A 16,756-nucleotide genomic window follows, 5' to 3' on the forward strand; every position below is an offset into this window, starting at 1 on the left:
AAAGAAAGAAAGAAAGAAAGAAAGAAAGAAAGAAAGAAAGAAAGAAAAAGGGAGGGAGAAAGAAAAGAAAGGAGAAAGGGAGGAAGGAAAGAAGGAAAGGGGTAAGAAAGGTTATCCAAATTAAAAAAAAAAGTGGCTGTAAAGTTTTCTGTTTGCTGATGGAATGATCTTATATTTAAGAAATCCTAGACTCCACCCAAAAACTGTTAGACTTAATAAATGAATTCAGTAAAGTTTCAGGATACAAAATCAACTTACAAAAATCAGTTGCATTTCTATATACTAACAATGAACTATCTGAAAAAGAAATAAAGTAATCCCACTTACAATAGCGTCAAAAAAATAAAATAAAATAATAAAAAAATAAAATAAAAATAATAAAATAATAAGGTAATCCCACTTATAATAGCGTCAAAAATAATAAAATAAAATAAATAATAAAAAAATTAAAAAATTTAACTAAAAAGTGGAAGATTTAGGGCGCCTGGGTGGCTCAGTCAGTTGAGCATCTGCCTTCGGCTCAGGTCATGATCCCAAGGTCCTAGGATGGAGTCCCTCATCAGGCTCCCTGCTCTGCAGGTAGTCTGCTTCTCTCCCTGCCCCTCCCCGCACTCGTTCTCTCAAGCTCTCTCTGTCTTGCTCTCGTCTCAAATAAATAAATAAAATCTTTTTAAAAAGTGGAAGATTTATACACCAAAAACTATAAGACATTGAAAAAGTAAATTGAAGGGGCCACAAATAAATGGAAAGATATCTTGTGTTTATGGATCAGAAGAGTTAATATTGCTAAAATGTGTATACTACCCGAAGTCATATATAGATTGACTGCAATTCCTATCAAAATTCCAATGGCATTTTTTATAGAAATAGAAAAAAATTCTAAAATTTTATGAAACTACAGCTAACTAATATTCGACAAGGAAGCCAAGTATACTCAATGGGGAAAGGATAGTGTCTTTAATAAATGGATATCCATATACAAAAGAATGATCCCTATTTTATACCACTTATGAAAATTTACTCAAAATGGATTAAGGACATAAGCATAAGATCTGAACATAAAACTCCTAGAAGAAAACATAGGGCTGAGGGGATCCTGGGTGGCTCAGTTGGTTAGGTATCTGACCCTTGGTTTCAGCTCAGTTCATGATGCCAGGGTTATGAGATCAAGCCCTACATCAGGCTCTGTGCTCAGCATGGAGCCTGCTTATCTCTCTCCTTTTGGTCCTCCCCACTCTCTCTCTAAAATAAATAAATAAATAAATAAATAAATAAAATCTTTTTAAAACAAGAAAAGAAAACATAGGGTAGAAAACCTCCTTTGTATTTCTCTTGGCAATCAATTTTTGATATGACAACAAAGTCACAATCAACAAAAGTAAAAAATAAGTAAGTGGAATGACATTAAACTAAAAAGCTTCTGCACAGCAAAAGAAACTGTCAATACAATGAAAAGACAACCTATGGAATGGAAGAAAATATTTGCAAACCACATATCTGATAAGTGGCTAATATTTAAAATATATAAGGAATACATACAATTGAACAGTAAAACAATAAATAATCCAATTAAAAATGGGCAAAGGATCTGAATAAACATTTTGCCAAAGAAGATATTCAAGTGGCCAACAGGCATGTGAAAAGGTGCTCCACATCACTAATCATCAGAGAAATGCAAATCAAAATCACAATGAGATATCACCTCACATCTGTTAGAATGGCTAGTCCCCAAAAAACAAGAGATAACAGGTATTGGCAAGAATGTGGAGAAAGGGGAACCCTCATGCAGTGTTGGTGGGAATATAAATTAATACAGCCACTATGGAAAACAGTATGGAGTATCCTCAAAAAATTAAAAATAGAAGTACCATATGTTCCAACAATCCCACTTCTGAATATATAGTCAGAGAAGATGGAATCACTATCACAGAGATATCTGTACTCACATGTTCATTGCAGCATTATTCATCATAGCCAAGACATGGAAACAACCTAAGTGTCCACTGATGGATGAATGGATGAAGAAAATGTGATGCATATACACATGTGTGTATATATACATACATGTATCTGTACATATATACACATATATGTATGTATGTATATATACACATATCTATTTTATAGTTGAATAATATTCCAGTATGTGTGTATGTATATATACATATGTGTGTATATATGTGCATATATATGTGTGTGTGTATATATATACACATATATATATGTATGTGTGTATACACACACACACACACTGGAATGTTATTCAGGTACAAAATAGAAGAAAGTCCTGCCATTTGCAATAGCATGGATGGACCTTGAGGGCATTATGCTAAGTGAAGTAAGTCAGAGAAAGGCAAATACCGTATATGATCTCACTTACATGTAAATTCTAAAAACATTAAACTCAGAAACAGAGAATAGAATGGTGGTTGCCAGGGGCTGAATGGTGGGGGAAACGGGAAGCTATTACTCATAGGGTACAAATGTTCAGTTATAGGATGAATAAGTTCTAAGGATCTAATGTACAGTACATTGAATATAGTTACCAATATTGTATTGTATACTTGAAAGTTGTTATGAAAGTAGAGCTTTAATGTTCTCACCATAACAACAAAAGTAATAAAATGGTAATTATAGAAGTAAAGGATGTGTTAACTAACCTTTTCTCATCACCATTTTGCAATATATACATGTATCAAATTACCACACTGTATACCTTAAACTTACACGATGTTACATGTCAATTACATCTCAATAAAGCTAGAAAAAAATATGCGGGCTATAGTTCAAAAGGAGGCCCTTTCAAACCAAATACTAACTATTTTTCAACATCAAGATCTTTCCCAGTCCAGTGCTTGGACATATAGGAAACAGAAGAAAAGAATAATAGTCAATAGGGTGGGGGGATGGGCTAGCCCGGTGAAGGGTATTAAGGAGGGCATGTATTGCATGGAGCTATACACGAACAATGAATCATGGAACACTACATCAAAAGCTAATGATGTACTGTATGGTGACTAACATCTCATAATAAAACAAACAAAGAACAAAAACAAAATAATAGTCAATGGTCAATAGACGAGGTAAGGTGGCAAGATAAACACTCCAAAACAAAACAATCCTACACAGTATGAACTGAAAGCTTGATAGGACTTCAGGGAAGACAGATAAGGAGACCACCTGAAGCCTTATAAAGGAGGCTACTTTCAGGGAGAAATGGGATTTGGTAGGTGGAAAAGAGAGGGGGAAATAAAGCATTGTGAATGGCATGAGCAAACACTGAAAGGCAGAATTGAATAAGTGTTTAAGGCTCACATCATCCCTAAACTAGAGGAAATTATTTTCACCAATCCACAAACAAAGATTCTTGAAAGGTAAGCAAGCTAATGCCAGCTCTTTGTCTGTAGCCGAAAAGTGATGAGATTCTTATTCTAGAGAGATGGAACCAGGAAGAATTATTTGAGGGGAATTCTTTGAAAAGAATAAGACTGCTAAACCTCATTCTATCTCTAAGTCACAGTTTGTCTTGTGGTGAATTTCTGGTGCATCTGTCAAATCTGCCTCCAATCTAATTGCCACAACCCAATCACAATTCAGTGTGTATGGAATTATTGATTATCCACTTCTGTAAGCATCTACAAACATATGACCCCCTCCCCACGCACCTATACTGCTATTAACATTAATACTTGAATGGACTAGAGGGTTGCTGTTCAGGTCAAGTGATATAATAAAGATTAAAGTGTTGTGTAAACCATACAGCCAAATATGAAGTGTATTATTATAATAAATGACAAAGCCCCTAAAACATTTGCATATAAGTCTTCAAGGTCTCAGAGATTTTAGAGGGAAAAATCATGCTGGCTATATCTTGAAAATATAACAAAACTAAAGTAATATTAAATAAAATGTAGGTGCACTGACACATATGCATGGTGCTTTTACTTTTTCACAGGATTTTCTCATCCATTCTCTTATTCGATCCACAAAACAAACTTATAAGCTAAGTAGGTATTAACCTTTGGAAGTATCACTTTGTTCTTTTTAAAAATGAGGATTAGTAAATTGCCTGAGGGAACACATTGTATTGGTAGCAGCCACAAATCTAAAACTCAGGAATCTAGACTCCTAAATCCAGCCACACTGAATTAGAATCTCTAAGAGTTTTGTACTACTTTCCTATTACCTCTCTAACAAATTACCACAAACTCAGTGATTTAAACGAACAAAAATTTATTATCTTATAGTTTCAGAAGGTCAGAATGTGAAATGGGTCTCAACTGAGGTGTCAGGAAGGGCTGTGTTCCTTCTGGAGCCTGTAGGGGAGAATTCCTTTTCTTGTCTATTCCAGCTTAGAGAGGCTACCTGCATTTCTTGGCTCATGGCCCCTACCTCCATTTTTGAAGCCAGAAGTTGCGTCACACTGATCTCTGACTCCATCATCACATCTTCTCAGATTCTAAGTCTCTTGCCTCCTTCTTTTATTTAGAAGGACCCCTGCGATTACATTGGACCCACCTGGATAATCCTTATCTCAAATCTTTAATCGTATTTGCAAATCTGCATTTGCCACATAAGGTAACATATTCACAGGATCTGGGGTTAGGATGTGAACATCTTTGGGAGGTACACCATTCTGCCTCCCACAGGTAGGTCCCAAGAATCTGCATTTTAACATTCTCCAAGTGATTCTGGTGTAGGACCACAACTGTAGACCAGTGGTCTCTGAACTTTATGAATTGTGTACACTTATCTGTAAACAAATTGAATACTAATAACACTAATATATATTTTACAAACTACATACAAAAGAGAAGCAAAAAAAGGATGCAATGAAAGAAAATTAACAACAGAAGTTCTAAACTTTCTTTCCATATCCCAAATCATCGACTTTGTACTCCTTGGGTTGCCCATTACTTTGGAAAATAGTGTTGTAGGTGAGGGTCAGCACAAGTTTTTTCTGTAAAAAAGCCATATAGTAAATATCTTCGACTTTGTATGCTGTATAGTCATATTGCAAATACTTAAGTCTGTCATTGTAGTGCAAAAGCAGCCATGGATAATATGTAAACAAATGGACATGGCTGCTATAATAAAACTATTTACAAAAAAAAAAAAAGCAGCAGGCTTGTTTGGCCTGTGGACCATCGTTTGCCGCAGGCTATTAGCTGTGTTATTCCTTTTTGTCTTTCCCTTTTTGTACTGAGAATTCATTTCTGCTATGACCCTTCATTATGGGGATGTATATTTTCCCAAGGCCCTATCCGCAATCATGACTATGAGTCTTAAGAAGTGTGAGTTGAGACTGGGAATTGTAGTCCAAACACTGCTCTTAGCCCACTGCCCATCCATCTTGTTTCCCCTACCTGACATATCTCCTCTTGCTACCATCCTGTCCTAGATGTTTGGATGCAAAGTCAGACACACCTAAAAGCTGGTGTAGCTCCAGGAGTTATTTCTTGAGTTTGAGCTAAAGAGAAATAGCCATTTTTTAATCCTACTGAAAATAATTCTTTTTCCCCCCTTCTAAAGCTACCTATTTTCCTATGTACAGATGTAATTACTAGAGGACAGATGTAATTACTAGAGGATAAGAGTCAATGAAGAAAAATGAAAAGAATGATGGAGTTTATAATCACCATTTTAGAGCTTAAGAACACATATTGTATAGAATATTAGTGAGATGCTGTTCTATTGTTTTCAATGAAGACTTTGTCTGCAATGGTTTCACACTGAAGCAAGAGAAATTTAGGATAGGCACTGATATCAAGAAAGTACAACAGTAGGCTCTTTGGAAAGATGGGACCACTTATGTTACTTTGGTCTGGTGGGATCAAGAAACTCTTGCCTCCAAAATGGACTGTCTTCTCAGACTCAAAGAGATCTTAGAATTTAAGACAGCTTCTTCCCTGTGGGAGAAACTACTTGGTCATCAGCCTTGACAGAGGTCTTTTATTATCTCCTGTGATGAGGGACTCCAAACTTCATTAGGTATCCCATACTACTCTTCTCGTAAAATTTTTCTTGCATACCTTGAGCCAAAATATGCCTCCTGTAACCTCTTTACCCTCTGACAATTGGCCCTGGTTGTTTCTCATAGAACCACACAGAATAAGCATAATTCCTTTTCTTCAAGGAAAAAATGTCTTCAAAAAATTACGCCATATCTTTCTTGTTTTCTCTCCTCCAAACTAAAGATTATATTTCTTTGGTCATTCCTCATATGAAATGGTTTTTAGTTCCTTTCCAATCCTGGCTGTGTTCACATTTGTTAGTGTCCCTCTTATGATTTGCTATATAGAATTAGTTATTGCATTCCAGATGGAATCAAATTACTGAATCAAATAGCTGATATTTTTTGGATGTTACTATGTGTCTGATATAGTGCTAAGCCCTATAAATGCATTATTTGATTTAATCTTCTAGCATTTTTATGTGACAGGTGATGTTACTATCTGACTTTACACACGAAGAAACTGAGGCACAGAAGAAGATTGAATAACCTAGGATCACACAACTGGTAAATGCTACAACTGGGATGTAAACCCAAGGATGGCTCCAAAGTCCATGCTTCACATCATTGATCTATGCATAACTGCTGCAGCCAGTGATGGGCTTTACCCAGCCAAGTATATAATTAGCTCATATTAAGTTTGTAGGCAACTAATAAACAACAATTAAAGAAATCCAGAACTTCCCTCAACTGAACTGTTGGCAACCTTGTTCTCTCCCATTCTTTACTTGAATATATTATTTTCTAACATAAATGTTCAACTTTATATTTATTCTTGTTAAGTTTCATTTTGTTAGTTTTGAGCTATCATTTTCACCTGTTATATTAACATATTAACTAGTCCTCCTTTGTCATTTCCACATTTGCCAAAAGTTCTCTCTATGCCATCAAAAAGATTTCATAAAAATATTGGCAACAAGAGGGTTCAGTACATCTACAACGGAAATAGAATGGAGCAGACATCAGGAGAACTTGGTTTTAGGACAGCACTTACCAGTCAGTGCCTGTGTACCAACAACTCACATAAGCTCTGTAAGCCCAGTTTTTATTTTTCAAAAAGTGGTAATAATCTTTGTCTTATGTACTTAATAAAATTATTGAGAGTATTAGATAAGATAATGTATATGAGGACACAATACAAAGGATGAACTGCTATACAAATTAAAAATAAAAGTGTGTGTGGAGGGTAGATGGCAATACCATCATGTCTCTAGGCTGTTGTGAAAAAAACAGTCTATGAACTCATAAGCACTATAAAAATATGCCAGCAATGCACCAAGAAGGACTCCAGAGGGTACATCCTGTGACTATCATAGTTCAAATCCCTTTGCCACTTATTAGCTCCAAGAGCATAAGCAAATCACTTAACTCTTCTGAACATCAGTATTTTCATCTTTAAAATGGAGATAATAATATCCAAGGATCATTCTGTGTAGCTTTTTAGAGTATTCTAAGATCCTGGCATTGTCTGCTTAAAAAGAGAAGAGCAAATTAATATTAGACTTTGATAAGTCAAGAAAAAATGTAATTTCTAGGTGAATGATTAAAAAAATATAAAAACAGAGCTAAAGGGGGAAAAGAAGGGAACACAACAACTACAAAAAATACCCTGAAACTGATTAGACATAAGAAAGAAAAAATGAGGTAATAAATTTATATCCAAATAATTCACAAATCATACCAAATATAAATGGACTAAGTGATTCACTAAAATAGAACTGTCAAAATGGATCTGAAGGAAAACAAAACAAGTATAACTTTCTTACAAGAAACCCATCGAAATAATAATGATACAGAAAGTTTAAAAATTAAATGATAGAACAAGCTATAACATTCAAAATTAGCCAAACAAAAGTTGGTTAGCTACATTAATGTTACAAAAATAAACTTTAAGGAAATAAAAATTATTAGAGATATGGTTTCATTTCAAAATTATAAAAGGTTAATAAAAACCAAATTCACAATTAGAGTGAGTTTTAACACATCTCTCTTATAAAATGATAGAACAACACAAAATCAGCAAAGACATGGAATATATTTTAAAAATCAGCAAGACAGGGAGGTGGGTGGGGGGATGGGATAACAGTGATGAGCATTAAGGAGAGCATGTGATGTGATGAGCACTGGGTGTTCTACACAACTAATGAATCTTGAACATTATATCAAAAACTAATGATGTATTATACCTTGGTTAATTGAATTTAAATAAAAAATAAATAAAAATAAAATAAAAATCCAGTTGCTTGGATAAAGAAGATGTGGTCCATATATACAATGGAATATTACTCAGCCATCAGAAAGGATGAATACCCACCATTTGTATTGAAATGGGTGCAACTGGAGGGGATTATGCTAAGTGAAATAAATCAAGCAGAGAAAGACAATTATCATATAGTTTCACTTATATGTGGAACATAAAGAACAGCATGGAGGACATTAGGAGAAGGAAGGAAAAAGAAGGGGGGGGGAATCAGGGGGGATATGAACCAGGAGAGACTATGGACTCCAGGAAACAAACTGAGGGTTTCAGTGGAGAGAGGGGTGGAGGTATGGGTCAGCCCAGTGATGGGTATTAAGGAGGGCACATATTGCAAGGAGCACTGAATGTTATATGCAAACAGTGAATCATGGAACACTACATCAAAAATTAGCGAAGTCCTGTATGGTGACTAAGATAGCAAAATGAAAAAAATAAATAAAAATCAGCAAGGATGTGGACTATTTGAATAATGCCATTAACCAAATTAATCTAACTGACATTTATAGATGACTACTCAACAACTGCAGAATACTCATTCTTTTCAAGTCCATGTGGACCATCTACCAAAATCAATCATGTGTTGGACAAAAAAATCAAGTCTAAATATTTCACAGATTGAAATCATACAGGATAGGTTCTGACCACACTAGAAATAAATGATGAATAACAAAAAGATAATTAGGATGTCTCCATATGATCTGAAAGTTTAAAATACACTTCTAAATAACCTGTGGGTCAAAGAAAACACCAGTGAAAACAAGAAAATACTTTGAATTAAATGAAATTGAAAATTCTACATATCATGACTTTTGGGATATAGGTAAATTCATTCTTATAGGAAAAATCAAGTCTTAGAAAGCATCTTTAAAAAGAGGAAACGTTGAGAACCAGTGATCTAATTATTCTTGTTAGGAAGGTATAGACAGAATAGTTAATTAAGACAAAGAAAAAAGAAGGAAATAATAAAAATAAAAGCAGAGATTAAGAGAATTAAAAATGCATAATTAGAAGGATAAACAAAGCTGAAACTTGGTGACATGCATTGGTAACACTGATCAAGAGAAAAGAGGGAATCCATAAATTAATAATAATAATTAATGATTACTGCTACAACTTTAACCCAACTTACCAATTATCTGTCATCTGAATCAGTGCAATCCAACCTTATAAAAGGTTTCCCTGTTCTCTACTTGCAACCAAAGTGATCTTTTTAAAATGACAAAACCAATTAATTTATTCCCAGGACAGGATTGTCAGATTTAGCAAATAAAAATACAGAATTTCCAGTTGAATTTGGATTTCAGATGAACGACGAATAATGTTTTAGTATGTGTAGGCCCATGCAACATTTGGGACATATTTATATTAAAATTATGTTGTTTTCTGAAATTCAAATATAACTGTATTTTATCCAGCAACCCTACTTTTAACAAAAACTTATGCGAAAAATACACTATTGTTGACTATATGTGCAATATTGTACAGGAGGTCTCTCGGGTTTATTCATCTAGATTAACTTAAACTTTATGTACAATGATTAGTAATTCCCCACTTCCCTCTCCCTCCCAATTCCCGGCAACCACCATTCCACTCTTTGTTTCTATGAATTTGATTGTTTAGAGACCTAATATAAGTGGAATCATGCAGTATTTGTCTTTCAGACAATAATTTCACTTCTCATAAAGTTGTCAAGGTTCATCTAGTTTGTTGCATATTATAGAATTTCCTTCTTTTTTAAGGCTAAAGAGTATTCCATTTTATGTATATAATACATTTTCTTTTTTTCTTTTTTTTCTTTTTTTTAGTTGATAAGTGGCATTTTTTTATTATATTATGTTAGTCACCATACAGTACATCCCTAGTTTTTGATGTAAAGTTCCATGATTCATTACTTGCGTATAACACCCAGTGCACCATGGAATTTTTTCATTTATCTGCTGATAGACATTTAGTCTATTTTTACATCTTGATTATTGTGAATAGTGCTGCAATGAACATGGGAGTACAAATATCTCTTTGAGATCCTTATTTCTTTTAGATAAATACCCAGAAGTGAAATTGCTGGATCATATGGTACTTCTATCTTTTTTTTAAAAAAAGTTATATTTTATATATATATAGTTGTTACAAGTTTTTATTTAAATTTCAGTTAGTTAATATATAATGTAATATTAGCTTCAGTAGAATTTAGTGATTCATCACTTACATATAACACCCAGGGCTCATCTCAACAAGTGCCCTCCTTAATACCCATCACCCATTTAACCCACCCCCCCATCCACCTCCCCTCCAGCAACCCTTAGTTGGTTCCTTATATAGTTAAGAGTTTGTTTTATGATTTTCTTCTCTTTTTTTCCCCATATGTTCATCTGTTTTGTTTCTTAAATTGCACATATGAGTGAAACCATATGGTATTTGTTTTTCTCTGATTGACTTATTTTTCTTAGCATATACACTCTAGCTTCATCCATGTTGTTGCAAATGGCAAGATTTCATTCTTTTTGATGACTGAGTAATATTCCATTACACACACACACACACACACACACACACACACACACACCACAACTTCTTTATTCATTCATCAGTCAATGGACATTTAGTCTCTTTCCATAATTTGGCTACTGTTGATAGTGCATGTATCCCTTCGAATCAGTATTTTTGTATCCTTTGAGTAAATACCTAGTAGGGCAACTGCTGGATCATAGGGTAGCTCTATTTTTTTTTTTTTTGAGAGAGAGAGAGAGAGAGATCAAGAGAAAGCCGGGGGAGAGGGGCAGAGGGAGAGGGAGAAAGAGAATCTTAAGCAGGTTTCACACCCAGCGTGGAGCCTGGCACGGGGCTCTATTTCACAACCTTGAGATCATGACCTGAGCTGAAATCAAGAATCAGACACTTAACCAACTGAGTCACCCAGGCATCCCAGGGCAGTTCTATCTTTAACTTTTTGAGGAAACTCCATACTGTTTTTCACAGTGGCTGCACCATTTTGCATTACCACAGCATTGTGAAAAGGTCCCAATTTCTCCATATCCTTGCTAACACTTGCTGTCTTTCTTATTCTTTTTTTGATAATGACCATCCTGATAGGTGTGGGGTGCTATCTCACTGTGGCTTTGAGTTGAATTTCCCCAATGATTAGTGGCATTAAGCTTTTTTTCATATTTTTTGTGACCTATATGTTTTCTTTGAGAAATGTCTATTCAAGTCCTTTCCCCATTTTAAAATCAGGCTATTAGTTTTCTCGCTATTGAGTTATATGAGTTCCTTAAACATTTTGGAGATTAGTCCTTCATTAGATATACGGTTTGCAAATATTTTCTCCCATTTGTAGGGTACTTTTTTACTGTTATTTCCTTTGCTGCACTGATTATTTTCCTTTCCTTTTATTTGATTTGCTTTCCTTTGTAGAAGCTTTTTAGTTTGAGGTAGCCACAATACTTTTATTTTTGTTTTTGCTGCCTGTGTTTTTGGTGTCATATCTACAAAATCATTACCAAGACCAATATCATGGATATCTTTCCCTATATTTTCTTCCAGGAGTTTTACAGTTCTAAGCCTTACATTTAAGTCTTTTACACTTTGGGGTTGATTTTTGGGTATGATATAAAATAGTTGTCCACTTTTTTTTTTTTTTGCTTATAGATATCCAGTTTTCCTAACATCATTAGTTGAAGAAACTATCTTTTCTCTGTTGTGTATTCATGGAACTCTTGTCAAAGACCAGTTGACCAAATATGCATGGCTTTATTTCTAGGTTCTGTATTCTGTTGCATTGGTCTATATATCTGTTTTTATGCCAGTACCATACTGTTCTTATTACTAAGGCTTTGTAATACAGTTTGGAATAAGGAAGTATGATGCCTCTAGCTTTGTTCTTTTTCCTCAGGTTTAAATTGGCCATGCATTGTCTTTTGTGGCAGATTTAGGTGAATTCAAACATTTTGCCTTCAAAGAATACCAATATAATACTTCCTTGTTTTACTATGGAAGTTTAAAACTGTTACCTTGCTTTTTCTGTTGCATGTGCTCAAGGAACTCCACCAACTCCTCTATGCAGAACATAGGGGCTGAAGAAGTGACAAAGAAGAAATGCAGAGGATTCTGAAATGAACACCTTTTATGAATGAGGAATATATTGACAATATATTCAACTTAGAACAGTGCTTACAAACACAAAGACCAACAGAGGTCAGGAAGTTCGGTAAATTGGATGGGACAAATAAAACACTTGGCTCTTTTGGTTTAATATGTTTTCTTACTTTTGATAGAGACACAGGTACAAAAATTTCACTTTTAAAACTGATATAAGAACAAAAGCAGTTCAAATGTGATGATAAATAGTAACTGACATTCACCCTCAGTACTATAGGAAGTGATGGGGACTGCAGTAAACTGGGGAGCCAATGCCACACATAGAGAGTAAACCAGCAACACAAGCATGATAACAAATGGCAACTACTCTTGGCCTCAGTGCCAAGGAGAAAAAGGGAAGAAGGAATGAGGTAGTGATAACCTGGAGAGCCCAGGTTAAAAGGGGGTGTCACTTTTTTATGCCAGCTGGTTGATCCCTTGTGGAATGAGGATGTATTTTTTCCTGAAATTATAATTTTTTTAAAGATTTATTTATTTATTTATTTGAGAGAGAGAGCGTGAGCATGCATGAGCAGGGGGAGGGGCAGAGGGAGAGAATCTTCAAGCAGACTCCCCACTGAGCATGGAGCATGACACAGGGCTTGATCTCACGATCCAGGAGATCGTGACCTGAGCAGAAACTAAGAGTCAGATGCTTAACTGACTCAGCCACCCAGGTGCCCCTATTATGACTTTTTTAAGAGAAGCTAGAAATCTGGATATTTATGTGAGATCTCGTGATTTTTAAATGCTGATAATTAATTCAATTTTTCAAAAACCATGTTCAGAAAAAGAAAAAAATAAACACTGTGCTAGTCAGACAGATATAATTATAAGCTGGATTGGCCCTTGAACTAACTATGTGAGGCCTTTAAATCTAGTTACATTTAACATATGTCTAACTTTCACCCATCAAAAGAGATCAAACAAACAAAAGATTCAGGAGAGAAAACCAAGGATTAGTCCAGGAGATGAGAGAAGATATTTCTCAGAATCCAAGAATGGACAGAGCATCAAGGAAAAGATGTATCAGAAGCACTCATGCAACAGAGTAGTCACAAATATGTCAAACATCGTTCCTGAATTGTACCTCAGAGTTTGTATAGTTTAACACCTTAATTTAACACATGAGACAGCTAAAACACAGAGGTTAAGGGGTTGCTCAAAATCAAACAGCCAGTTAGTACCTTGGTCTCATGATTCTTAGTCCTGTAGTCTTTCTACCAGACCATGCTTTCTCTAAGGGGTCAGGTCAGTGAACCTGTTAATAAAGCACCCTTGGGAAAAAAATGATAAATGTTTCACAGCAGTTCAACAGGCATGCCTTCATTTATTTTCCTCCTTGTAGATAGCTGTGAAACACCTGACTGTGACTGAAACTTTGTGGTTTCTGTGCACAACAGACAGCTATATGGACTGTAGCCTGTTTACTATAGCCAACTTGGTGGGGCAAGTAAACAAAAAAGAACCAATAATAGCAAAACTCTGAGCATTTAATTTTGGCAGGGAAAGGGACAGGGATCGCGAAGGGGTGGTATGCATTTATTCCAACCACATCTATATGAAACCAAGAAGCTGAGTTGCTTCCACTTCAGTACTTTAGAAGCCTAGGAATGAGTTCTGAGTTGAACAGGGCAAAGTGTGATTTCAGAAGCCTTAAAATACTGTTCATGCCGCATACTAAGTTACTCAAAACAAATTCAAGATGTTTGCTTCTGTGAAATTATTTCACAGCTCCCTGCTTCCTTTCCCTTATTTAGCACACTTTCATTTCCAAGAAAGTCTGCTTAGAAACTCTTTTTTTTCCCCACTCTTCCTTAAAGCTCTTTGGTTCTTCAGGTCCTTGCCATTATCTGATTGCTTATCCTAGAGGTATCATGACATAATTTTGTCATCTCTCCCCCGCCAATATTGGATGTTTTTTCTTAAGCCATAAAGGTCTAGAGTTTTGAGCTTTTCTCACCCTCTTTGTCACAATGATTCACTCACAGATTTCCCAAGAAAGAGCTGCCAAATTCACTAAGGAAAGGATGATATGATGCAAACACAGCTTCTGCCATCCAGACAGATCTGCGTTCCAAAGTCCCAGCTCAGAGTCACTAATCAAGGACCTGCTTCTGAAAACTTAGGGAGGATAGTGGTCAGAAGGTATATGCAGATGTCAATATAACATATAACCATGCCAGCTCAAACTATCTTAGGAACCAGAACGTTTACACACACACACACACACACACACACACACACACACACACACACACAGAGTATGATAACTCAGGAAGGAGATGAGCTAAACCTGAGATAAATGGCTTTTAATCAGTCAACGAGGATTTCTTGATAAATACCATATGCTTGGAAGATACCAAGAAAAGGAAAAAAATATGGTTTGTCTCCAAGGACCTTAAGTTCTGTATGAGGAGACAGAAATTACCAGGCAGGAACTAATCAGATATTTGGCAGTTAGACTTTGAGGTATACTGAAGAAATACAGTAAGGAGCATACAAAGTAAAGAGATCAGTGTGTTCTGAAGCAATAGTCAAAACGCTTCATAGAGTATGAGGGGTTTGAGCTGGGTCTTGAGGGCTAGTTAAGACTTGGATGGATAGAAAGGAGTGTATACCAAGCTAGAAGAACTTTAGGCACATGAACAGGACCAGGAAGATGAAGAATAAAGAAAAGATCATCCAGAATAAGACTGAGAATTAATATTCGTGAGTTGTGGGACATAAGAGTGTATTATAGAGATGGGATAAGTATTTTAAAAGTCAAGCAGAAGAGTTGGTATTTGTTGTGTCAGGAAACAGAGAGCTATTCCAAGTTCTTACATGGAAATATGAGTTTTTCTAGCTGTAACATCTAATAGGGTTATATGGAAGAAAGGAAGCTTTTTAATAGACTATGGCATTAATGCAGATATGAGGTGAAGGTAACTAGCTTTCAGAAAAAAGGGCAAGAATGATAATTAAAGTTTAATATTTTTTTTAAGATTATTTATTTATTTGAAAGAGAGAGAGAGAGCATAACCAGGCGAGGGGTGGGGGGAGAGGGAAAAGCATGCTCCCTGCTGAGGGCTCAATCCCAGGACCCTGTGTGGAGCTTGATCCCAGGACCCTGGGATCATGACCTGAGCCAAAGGCAGAGGCTTAACCAACTGAACCACCCAGGCACCCCAAAAGTTTAATGGTTTTAATCAGAGATACCTAAAGTAAAAAATATAAAACCTAGGAAAAAAATTAGAAATCATCTCATCAAGGTTCTTCACTTTGTATAGGAAGAAATTGAAGCTAAGAAAATATAAGTGATTTTTTCTAAGGTTACCTAGCCAAGTAGTTAGTGACAAAGCAGGGACTAGAATCTAGGACTTTTGACACCTTAACAAGTGCATTTTATAAAACATTAAGCTGTGGAAAATGAAATGAGAGCAAGATATCCATGTTGGATTCCCTTTAAGGAGCAGTAGATATGGCACAGACATTCAAGTAAATGAATACTTAAGATTTTATCAGAAGGGAAGGTACCTGGATCCACAATCATAGATTAGTTCTGAGACAAGGACAAAGATACCCAGATTAAAGGGTAAGTGAAAGAAGACTAGTTTAAAAAAATAACTGGAGGATAATCAAGTGGAAGTCATATCACAGTAACCAAGAAAAAGGAGACTTTCAAAAATAAAGGATAGAAAACACACTTTCGGCCTAGATGGAATAGCAGGAATTGGATTTACTCTCCTTACTGAAACAACTAAAACAATTGGACAAAGCATATGAAACAACAGCTCTCAAAAGATTAGATATTAGGTAATGAAGTGCAGCAATCACTGAGAGATTGATAACAAACAAAAGGAGCTCTGTAATTTCCCCAGATTAATGCCTTTGGAGTGTTTCTACAGTACAAAATGCAGGAACCCAGGATTTGAAGAGACAGAGCTGTGGATCTGGGGACACCAAGGCAGCTTGGGTTTTCAGGACAGAATACCAAAAAGGAGAGATCTACATGAAAAGAGAATCACGTTGATCTGTAGAGGGTCTCCTCAAGTACTCAGCTGAGTACTGATCAATATATGTGTGTGTTGTACCATCTGAAGTGATTAGACATAAGAGTACTCAATGCTCACATAGTCTGGGAATGGTGCTGTTCCCACTAGACAGATTGCAAAAACTCAGTATTCACGTATCACTGGGTAGAGTACACTGAAGAAGAGTCTTACTTCCAAAATAAAAATAAATCATCCTAGACTAAGCACCGCCACAATCCCACCTATCAAATCTTCAAAGCAAACCCAAAGGGATTATTACGTTTTGAAGTACATGTCCCAGAAAAAGAGCTCAAGAATATTTACAGGAATACA

This window comes from Ursus maritimus (genome assembly GCF_017311325.1).
Source record: "Ursus maritimus isolate PB19 chromosome X unlocalized genomic scaffold, ASM1731132v1 scaffold_X1, whole genome shotgun sequence".
Lineage (NCBI taxonomy): Eukaryota > Metazoa > Chordata > Mammalia > Carnivora > Ursidae > Ursus > Ursus maritimus.